Source organism: Equus przewalskii, chromosome 28 (assembly GCF_037783145.1).
Source record: "Equus przewalskii isolate Varuska chromosome 28, EquPr2, whole genome shotgun sequence".
NCBI lineage: Eukaryota > Metazoa > Chordata > Mammalia > Perissodactyla > Equidae > Equus > Equus przewalskii.
In genome coordinates, this window is record NC_091858.1 from 37,492,413 (window position 1) to 37,502,953 (window position 10,541).

General features: G+C 51.6%; 1 long non-coding RNA gene across 1 annotated transcript; it reads left to right on the plus strand.

The window, feature by feature from the left end:
* The first annotated feature begins 1,902 nt into the window (after positions 1-1,902).
* LOC139080099 (uncharacterized) lies at positions 1,903-6,860 on the plus strand. The gene is made up of 2 exons (XR_011534259.1): positions 1,903-1,967; positions 5,676-6,860. It is a non-coding gene; the product is annotated as an uncharacterized lncRNA (long non-coding RNA).
* The last annotated feature ends 3,681 nt before the right edge of the window (positions 6,861-10,541 follow it).

Below are 10,541 nucleotides of genomic sequence, written 5' to 3' on the forward strand. Positions count from 1 at the left end.
GGAGTGCAGACGGGGGTGGGGCAGAGTTCCAGTTCTCCTTTTGCCTCTTGCTGGCCTGCTCACCCTGACCACATCCGTCTTACCTTCGGTGGGACACTGGGGTCACCACTGCTCCACTCCTTGTGCCTGCCTCGCCTCAAGCTCAACTTAAGGGCTTCTTCGTGTCGCCTGAGACCCAAAGGGAAGGCTCATACCTTCCCCCAGCACAACAAGAGGCCTGCAGCACGGACTCATCCTATCCTTCCAATCCAGAAGGCTTCGAAGCCCACGCACAATGGCCCTTCATCTCAGTGGTCAACCAGCTGCAGCCAGGAGAAAACTGACTCCTGGAGGGGCCGAAAGCCCCGTCTCTCTGCAGGCTTTCAGATTCTTCAGGAAGAATCTATCTAGGAACCTCATCTCGTTCTTTCTTTTTATAAGATCTGGTGGTTTAGGCTGCTCTCCTGCACTGGACATTTTAAAAACATTAGTAAGAGTGTCAGCCCCAGTGCTGCAGCAGGACCAGGCAGCCATGTCTCCAGGATGGGGCTCAGTAGCCACCAGACCCTTTCAGCTCCTCCTGACAGCATCCATGAGCCCCTTCTGTTCAGCGCCGGCTAAAGTGCCACGGATGCCAGCATTTTGTGTTTGGAGGAGATAAAAACTTGGCAATGAAGTCGGAAAAAGGAAAAAGGCTTGCATGCCTTTTTATGTCATGCTGGCTTACTGCTTAACAGCCCCCCTGCGGATCACTTGACTTTCTAGGGCAGACACTGAAAGTCACTCTTTACCAGGGATGGGGGCCCAGGCATTCCACCTCCGTGAAGTCAGAGGTCAACCTGTACAACGCTGACACGGTGGGATAATCTCCCTGGCCGCCCAGGAGAAGGGACAACCCCAAAGGCGGTGGTTTCACGGCCAAGCAGGACGTTCCCCAGCGTCCCTTTTATCCACGCTCTTTTGAACGGTCTGTCATCCTGCTGGGTCCTTCCCAGGGAGTTAAATGACACCTGACACGTGCTCACTGCCTGCATGACAACCAGGTTTCTCCTATTCTGAGAATGATACTTTGATAGTTTGCAAAAACGTCTTCTTCCAAAATCAAAAGAGATACAGGCTCCATGAGAAAGATACAGAAAATATAAACAGGCATCAAAATAAAGAAACCAAGCCCTGTAAGCCTCCTCCGAGCTCCAAGCACTATTACTATTTGGGGCGTCTGCTGGGTCACTCGTTTAACGGAATATAAACAGATTTTTCCCTAAAAGCGGGCGCACGCACCCTTCCTCCCGCGGGCCGGGCAGCGCCCTCACCCGGGGTCTCCGTGCGCAGGTGCGCAGAGGGGGCGCCGCCGGCTCCTGCAGCGCCCGCCTGACCCGGCCCGCAGCGCCCCGTCCCCGCGGCCCCCAGCTCGGGGCTCTGACCCAGGCAGTGACCCCTCGGCCTGCGCGGTCTGGACCCTGCTCTGCGGAGGGGCGGCCCGGCCGGCGGCGCCCTGCGGCCCAGGGGAGGATGCCCGTCCCCGACCCCGAGCCCGCCGTCCCCCGCTGCCCGGGCCCCCGTCCCCGACCCCGAGCCTGCCGTCCCCCGCTGCCCGGTCCCCCGTTCCCGACCGCCCCGCCTTGTCCTCTCTCCGCCCCCGGGCCCCGCGTCGCCGTCCCCGAGGCTCACGGGCAGGCGAGGTCCACGCCGGGGCAGTCCGCGCACACTGAGCGCCGGCGCCCGGGGCGCTGGGGGCGGGACCGGACGCCCGACAGGACCGCAGACCCCGCCCCGCCCCGCCCCACGCGGCAGTCACCCACTGCAGGGCTGTGGCCACGACCCGGCCCCTCACCCTTCGCCTCTCACCCCTCACCCCCGCCCGCGTCCACCCAGCCCTCACCGACCGCGTCAGCTGTCACGACCCCGCCGCAAACGCCGCCGCGCATGCGCACCTCCGGTGGGCGGGGCCTGCGCGCGGCCGCCGGGCGAGACCACGGGCGCCGGAGGTGGGGGAGCGGGCGGGACCACAGGCTCGGGAGGCGGGGGTGCGGGCGGGACCACGGGCGCCGGAGGTGGGGGAGCGGGCGGGACCACGGGCTCGGGAGGCGGGGGTGTGCGGGCGGGACCACGGGCGCCGGAGGCGGGGGTGCGGGCGGGACCACGGGCTCGGGAGGCGTGGGGGTGCGGGCGGGACCACGGGCTCGGGAGGCGGGACCACGGGCTCGGGAGGCGGGGGTGCGGGCGGGACCACGGGCTCGGGAGGCTGGGGGCCACGGGGGGTGCGGGCGGGACCACGGCCGCCGGAGGCGGGGGTGCGGGCGGGACCACGGGCTCGGGAGGCGGGACCACGGGCCCCGGAGGCGGGACCACGGGCTCGGGAGGCGGGGGTGCGGGCGGGACCACGGCCGCCGGAGGCGGGGTGCGGGCGGAGCGGCGGGGCGCGGCGGGAGGTCACCGGAGTGGTTCCCGGGACCTCGAGGTCCGCGCGCCCCCCGCCCGCCCCGCCCCCGGCCCTCTCCAACTGCGCCGACCCAGGACAAAGCTGTCACGCCCCAGCCGACCTCTCCAGGACACCTGGCCGTACAAGGAAGGGGTCGTCCGAGCTGACCCCAGACTCCGGGCATCCCGGGACTGGCGAAGCTTCTGCACCCCGCAACCCAAGCAAGGGCCCGAGCCGGCGCAGACCCGGCCCCGCGGAGACCACCCCACGGAGCTCTTACGGAGCCCCCACCGATCTCCCACGGAATCGCCACTGAGACCTCGAGGAGCCCCCTCTGAGACCCTAAGGAGCCCCAATGAAATCCCACAAATTCCTCACCGAGACCCCACCAAGGACCCACGGAAGACCCTCAAGAAGGACCCATGAGCCCCCACTAAGACCCACGGAAGCCCGTCGCCGCCCAGCCTGTGAAGGCCCAGCTGCAGGCCGGTCTGCCCAGCCCTGCGCAGTGACCAATCACGGTGACTCAGCCCTCAGAACCCAGGGCTCCTTGGAAAAATAAGTCGGCCATCCAAGGCCACCAAGCCTCTGGAGATGTCGAGCATTGAATGTATAGTTTCACTTCCCAAACCACCCTGTGGCCTTAGGCAAATGACCTAACTTCTCCCAACCCCGGTTTCTAGGTTCTGCTTTCTGCAAAGCCAGTAAACCCTCCTGACCCAGCCATAAGCAGGCTGTCAGTCCTGACAGCCCGTGATGTCAAGCTCCCTGAAAATCACAGAGTGATGGAGAGACAGCAGCCACTAACATTTCCGGGAGTTCTTCCCTCTCAAGCAGCCCCTTTAGTCTTCCCAGGACCCTGGAAAAGGAGGTTGGACATGTTTGCACTGGGGTATGGCTTTCAAAGCACTCGAGGGGGGTGGTCTCATTTTGTATGGATCCCTGGTCAGCAGGCGCCTCTCTCCTAGCCCGTGGCCCCTGTCCTGGCCCTCAGGATCCGAGTCTGTAAAATGGAAATATGCACTGCCCACTCCACATGGTGGAGAGAATTAGATGCTACGAGCTGGAACAGCAGCTGGCGTTACGTCGGCATTCAGCACACGTTATTTAAAAAACAAATTAATTGTGAGGTAATGCAGCTGAAACAGCTTCATGAACTGTGAACTGGTTTTCAGGAGTGAGGCGGTGTCTCCACTTTCCGGATGGAAACCTCTGGCGTGGGAGCATTCTGTGGAAGGACCAGCACAGGGAAGATGGAGTCAAGGAACCTAGAACTGGGGGGTTCTGTTTTTGAGTGTAGACACCAGGCTTTGGAGAGCCAGGAGCAGCCTTGCCTAGAGTGGAAAAATGTGGCTTTGGAGTCAGATGGACCTGGGCTCCAGAGCCACCAGCCGCGAGACCTGGGTGTGCATCTGCTTGACCTGCGAGGCCCGGCCTCAGTTGTGAAATGTGGAAGTAACACCTGGGAGGGTGCTCTGAGATTTCCTGGGGCGCTTACCTGTTGGGGCTCGGTTGCTGTGCTGGCCCAGGACTACTCATGCGTCACCATGCAGCAGGGCCCTGGCCCAAGGATCTCACTCCAAAGGCTTCTCTTTACGGCACTTGTCACCACCAGACATGCTGTATTTTTATGGGTTTGTTCTAGTTATTTCTTTATTTTCTATGTCTTCTGACTATACTGCCAGCTGCATGAGAGCAGGAATTGGTCTTGTTCAGCACTGGGAAAAGTACCTGGCACACATTGGTGACCAATAAGTATTGTTGAAAGGACAGATGAGGCAAGGAATGAGAAGTATCTGGACAGAAGTCATCTTTATCCACGCTGCCTGCACCACCCCCAGGCCAACTCTGTGAGAGGCGCTCGAAAGTGCATTGTATTGGAGCCAGCTCGGTGGCATAGTGGCTGAGTTCATGCCCTCTGCTTCAGTGGCCCAGGGTTCACGGGCCCAGATCCTGGGCACGGACCTACACACTGTGCATCAAGCCATACTGTGGCAGTGTCCCACATGCAAAAAACAGAGGAAGATTGCGATAGATGTAGCTCAGTGAAAATCTTCCTTGAGCAAAAAGAGGAGGATTGGTGACAGGTGTTAGCTCGGTGACAATCTTCCTCACCCAAAAAAATAAAAGATAAAATACTGTCGACGAAAATAATCCATAACCAATCTATAAATGAAAATTTGGGTGAGTTTATTCTGAGCTGAAATCTGAGGACCATGGCCCGGGGCCTTTCTTCCCGAAGGAAGAAAGGGCACCAAAGAAGTGAGGTATACAGAGTAGTTGTATACCCCCATACAGGACGTTTCACATATGATTGAAATGTCCCTCCCACAATAGTCACAAGATTGCCCTGTCAGCACAGCGCTTGATGGACACAGCAGGTAGTGGGTCTGCTATCTCGGAGGGCGTAGCAGGAGGCAAGTCTATTGTCTTGAGCTGGGTGGTCACAGGTGAGCGCAGCAATCAGCTTCTAGCCTAAGGAAAGATGCTTGATCCTTAAGGGAATGCCAACGTTGGGAGGGGGAGGGAAGTTGCACCTTTATCTCAAGGGCCTTTGTTCTTGCCATAGGGAATATCTAAAGCAGATATACAATGCATGCTCAACGGCCTCGGTCAGGCCCTTTTGGAAAGACAAGGTCAGGCCGAATTAGGTTTACACAAAATGGCTTCCTCATATTCTCCAATATATCCTATTGCTTGCCATTTTTATTTGTCAATACCAATTCCTTTACCCTACCTCATTAAAAACAAAATGAATTGAATTAAAAATATGATGGAGGAGCCGGCCCACTGGAGTAGCAGTTAAGTTCACATGCTCTGGTTAAGTTCACACGCTCTGCTTTGGTGGCCCAGGGTTTGCCAGTCTGGATAATAGGCACAGATCTAGGCACTGCTTGTCAAGCCATGCTGTGGGAGGCATCCCACATATAAAGTAGGGGAAGACGGGCACGGATGTTAGCTCAGGGCCAGTCTTCCTCAGCAAAAAGAGGAGGATTGGCAGTAAGTAGCTCAGGGCTGATTTTCCTCAAAAAAAAAAAAATAAAAAAATAATGAACGCCCTTTGAAAATAGAATATTGTAAACTTATTAGATGTGTTCAGCACATTAGGAAGAAGGTACCCTCACATTCAAATTTGGTTATTTTTCTGATGTCTCATTTAGGTTTTAGATTTAATATTCCAAAGATTGGATTTAGATATTCAAGGATCCTGTCTTTCCACTCCGCCATCTTCAAAGCATAGTGATAAACGCAATCGTTTTTTCAAAAATTACAGGTGTAACTGGTGATAAATATCCAAGTGGACTTGAGAGAACTTGGAATGCAATGCCGCCTGCTTCCTGCTCCCGTGGGACCCACGTGACTCTCATCCCAGAGGAGACACCTGTGCCTCCAACCCGGTGGCTTGCCTCCTCGTCCCTCAGGATGTAACGACAACGACAAGTTTACTGTGTGAGGTCCCAGGCCGAGCGCCAACGCTGAATGGTTCATTCAGACCTCACATTGTCTGGCACATTTTCAAGCATTCTTCCCCGTGTTTTGTAGACAAGAAAACCAAGGCTCCCTGAGGGCCAGGTTAAGTAACTTGTCCAGCTGCTCGCCACGGCGCAAAGATGAAGCTGAGTTTTGAAATACCACATCATGCGGTATTTAGAGAAGAAGATTGAAAAGACTTTTCAGAAGAGGTGGGGAGGGACAATTTTGACATTATCTTTTTTCTCCTTATCATATAAGCAATGCATGCTCATTGTTTGTTTAATTAAGAAAAAGTCAGAGTTTGAAAAGACATTAGCAGAGGAGTGGTGGTGAGGTTTCCCCTCATCTGCCTGTTTCTTTCTAAGAACTAAGGGAAATGACTGAGCCCTCAGAGGGGAGGGAGGGAGGAGAGAATGTCCTGGCATTAAATCTGAGCGGAGAACATCGTAACCCTGCAGGGGAGGTGTCCATCCATGTGCCGTGCTTCCACACAAGCTTGCAAAGCATCGGAACCCGTGTTCATGATTGGTGGCAGTGGGTCTGAAACAAGCCTGATTCTCTGGATTTCTGCATTTCGGGTGGCCAGGCTCTCTGCACAGCTGTGACAGTGACCCTCCCCCTGACTCAGCTCTAGTTGGACTCCTCAAAGCCTCAAGGCCCCACACTCAGGCTCTGTCTTCCCACATTTAGCCCAGTTTTAGCGGAAATCCCCCACCCTCGATGTTGTCACCTCAGCCTCACTTTAGCAAGAATCCCGTGGAGTTGGTCTAGCAAGAACGCCCCCAGTCTTGTGTTTCCTCCTAGTAACTTCCCATCCATCACCACCCAATACACACCCTACTCCTTGGCTCTGAATCCCCACTTGTCCTTATTGTGTTCAGAGCTGAGCCTCTCAGTCTCTCCCCGCTACTGCAAAACCCCAGTGCTGTGGCCCCTACGCTTGTCAGGATGGCCCCTGAATAAAATCTGCCTTACGGTTCTTTAATGAGGGTCATGAATATTATTTTCTTCAACAACTGTGGCAAAATGAAAGCTTCTTAGAAAGGAAAAAACATTTGTCATAGCAAAATCTATCTTCTTATAGTCATTCCTGCTTATATGAGTATTCATTGTGTCCATTTCTTTTTCTGAAAAGAGTATTTTTGAGCCACAAACCATGGTGCCCATGGTTTGGATCCAAGATGCTCAGAATGCACTAAAGGGCTCTGAGCTTGGGTCCTGACACTCCCTCTCTCTTGCCAGGGTTTTCCCTCCACTGGCTTTGTGACCTTGGCAGGGTGGATTCACCTCTCTGAGCCACAAACGTGAGAAGATGAGATTGGTCTAAAGTCTCCTCCAGCATCAAGGCTTCTGCTCTGCGAGGGTCAGCTAAACCAGGGCAGGGCCCTCTCTGTTGAAAATGCTGACCTTGAAGCTAATGGCTACAATTATCTCCCAGACAAAGAATCCTTAAATCTCTGTTGGTCAAACCCGTCACCATAACAACCAGCAATTTAAAAAATGCTTTGATAAAATTATGTTGGTTAAGGGCTACCCAGCCAGCTGTTCTGGGGGGGTCAGTGAAGCACAGCATGGTGTGGACCCCCTCCCCCACTTGAGGGACATCCAGCTAAGTCTGGACACCTTTGGTTTTCACAGCTGGTGGGGTGGGGTGGAGGTGCTCCTGGCGTCTAGTAGGGAGGGCCGGAAGATGCTCCTGCACCTTCTACGATGCACAGGACAGTGCCCACAGCGAAGAAATGTCACTAGTGCTGAGAGAAAAAGGAACTGCCTCCAATTATGAACTAGAACTGCAGAGAGCCACGCTGTGGTCCAGGTGGGCTCTCCCCGACCCAGACAGGCCTGTCCAGGTCCTGCTCTTGCAATGCTCTCAGATGGTATTCAGGTGACCTGAAGAATGGGGTGCAACTTTGGGAAATGCCTAATTCCTATCCGCAGAGAGAGAAAATGCCTCTGATTTTTCACCTCAGTTACTGTTTTAGGAACAAATTTAGGGACTCAAAACTCACCCTCCTCCCTCACTACAAAGTATAATGTGATACATAAATAAAATATGGAGGCATAGAAAAGAAAGTAAAATTCAGTGTCTTTAAAATCACAGGTAGAATGTCATAAGGTAGCCAAATCCAAAAAGGAGCGCCTTGAGCTGGTAGATTGGTGAAATTGCCAAACAATGGAAGCTTACCTGAGCGTTTTCTTCCACTTTTCCTCCCCGGCAGCTACGTCGAGTTTAGCTGTAGAGATGAGGATGTGAAACTTCGGATCAGCTGACCAGAAACCACAAACAGTAATTAGGAAACACACTTCCAATTCTCATTTTGTCCCTCTCCTTTAAAGGACCCAAATAAAGATAGTCGGGAAGGAGCTGGACTCTGAACGCCCTCCCTTCACCACGGTTGGGAGGTCACCAGTAATCGGGCTATCCCCGTCTCCCCATGGCTCCGGTGGCTCAGGAAGAACAAGGCAGAGCTTGCTCGGATGTTAATAATTGCTCACAGGCGTGGAGTGCATCCCAAACGAGGTCTGAGTCACTGGACACGAAGGCGGGGTGTAATGCAATGTCCGCAGGACTCCCACGCTCCCTGTGACGTCTGTCATCGCCCCGAGGGGAGGCTGGATGAGATGGCACCATGTTGGCAAACCTGTTATTGTGTATGTCGTTGCAAGGTAAGGAGACAAGAAGGCTTAGGATAAAGCCTTACATGAGGATCTGACACGAGCAAGCTGTCTAAACCATGTAAAACCTGGCCACATTGCGATGACAGGGTGGTCACGCTGATCTGTTAAGAGCCACATGTCTTGAACAGAAGTGCAGACGGGATTATACTGGCAATAAGGCATTTTGTTCTTTTCTACCAATAAATAGCAACCATGAAAATCAACTAGCTTTTGACCTCCAAGCATCTAGGAGCAAAATTCTTGTTAGTACACAATTTACTTAAAGAAAATAACAAAGTGGTTTGTGCTTATGTTTATAAAGACCAAGAAAAGAGCCAGATTAATCTTAGGGTTGTTACTAAATAGTAGAAAATAATGATACTCATGTATATAGTGCTTTGGTTTATGAAATATGTTTCATAAACATTATTTTTTTTTTTTTTTTTTTTTTTATTAATGTTATGATAGATTACAACCTTGTGAGATTTCAGTTGTACATTTTTGTTAGTCATGTTGTGGGTACACCACTTCCCCCTCCGTACCCTCCCCCCACCCCCCCTTTTCCCTGGTAACCACCAATCAGATCTCCTTCTCAATATACTAATTTCCACCTATGAGTGGAGTCATATAGAGTTCGTCTTTCTCTGACTGACTTATTTCGCTTAACATAATACCCTCGAGGTCCATCCACATTGTTGTGAATGGGCCAATTTCGTCTTTTTTTATGGCTGAGTAGTATTCCATTGTGTATATATACCACATCTTCTTTATCCAATCATTAGTTTCTGGGCATGTAGGCTGGTTCCACGTCTTGGCTATTGTAAATAATGCTGCAATGAACATAGGGGTGCAACGGACTCTTGAGATATCTGATATCAGGTTCTTAGGATAGATACCCAGTAATGGGATGGCTGGGTCATAGGGTATTTCTATTTTTAACTTTTTGAGAAATCTCCATACTGTTTTCCATAGTGGCTGTACCAGTTTGCATTCCCACCAACAGTGTATGAGGGTTCCTCTTTCTCCACAACCCCTCCAACATTTGTCGTTCTTGGTTTTGGATGTTTTTGCCAATCTAACGGGGGTAAGGTGATATCTTAGTGTAGTTTTGATTTGCATTTCCCTGATGATTGGCGATGATGAACATCTTTTCATGTGTCTATTGGCCATATTCATATCTTCTTTTGAGAAATGTCTGTTCATGTCCTCTGCCCATTTTTTGATCGGGTTGTTTGTTTTTTTGTTGTTAAGCAGTGTGAGTTCTTTGTATATTATGGAGATTAACCCTTTGTCGGATAAGTGGCTTGTAAATATTTTTTCCCAATTAGTGAGCTGTTTTTTTGTTTCAATCCTGTTTTCCCTTGCCTTGAAGAAGCTCTTTAGTCTGATGAAGTCCCATTTGTTTATTCTTTCTATTGTTTCCCTCAACTGAGGAGTTACAGTGTCTGAAAAGATTCTTTTGAAACTGATGTCAAAGAGTGTACTGCCTATATTCTCTTCCAAAAGACTTATTGTCTCAGGCCTAATCTTTAGGTCTTTGATCCATTTTGAGTTTATTTTGGTGTGTGGAGAAAAAGAATGGTCAATTTTCAATCTTTTGCATGTGGCTGTCCAGTTTTCCCAGCACCATTTGTTGAAGAGACTTTCTTTTCTCCATTGTAGGCCCTCTGCTCCTTTGTCGAAGATTAGCTGTCCATAGATGTGTGGTTTTATCTCTGGGCTTTCAATTCTGTTCCATTGATCTGTGGACCTGTTTTTGTACCAGTACCATGCTGTTTTGATCACTGTAGCTTTGTAGTATGTTTTGAAATCGGGGATTGTGATTCCGCCGGCTTTGTTTTTCTTGCTCAGGATTGCTTTAGCAATTCGCGGTCTTTTGTTGCCCCATATGAATTTTAGGATTGTTTGTTCAATTTCTGTGAAGAATGTTCTTGGGATTCTGATTGGGATAGCATTGAATCTGTATATTGCTTTAGGTAGTATGGACATTTTAACTATGTTTATTCTT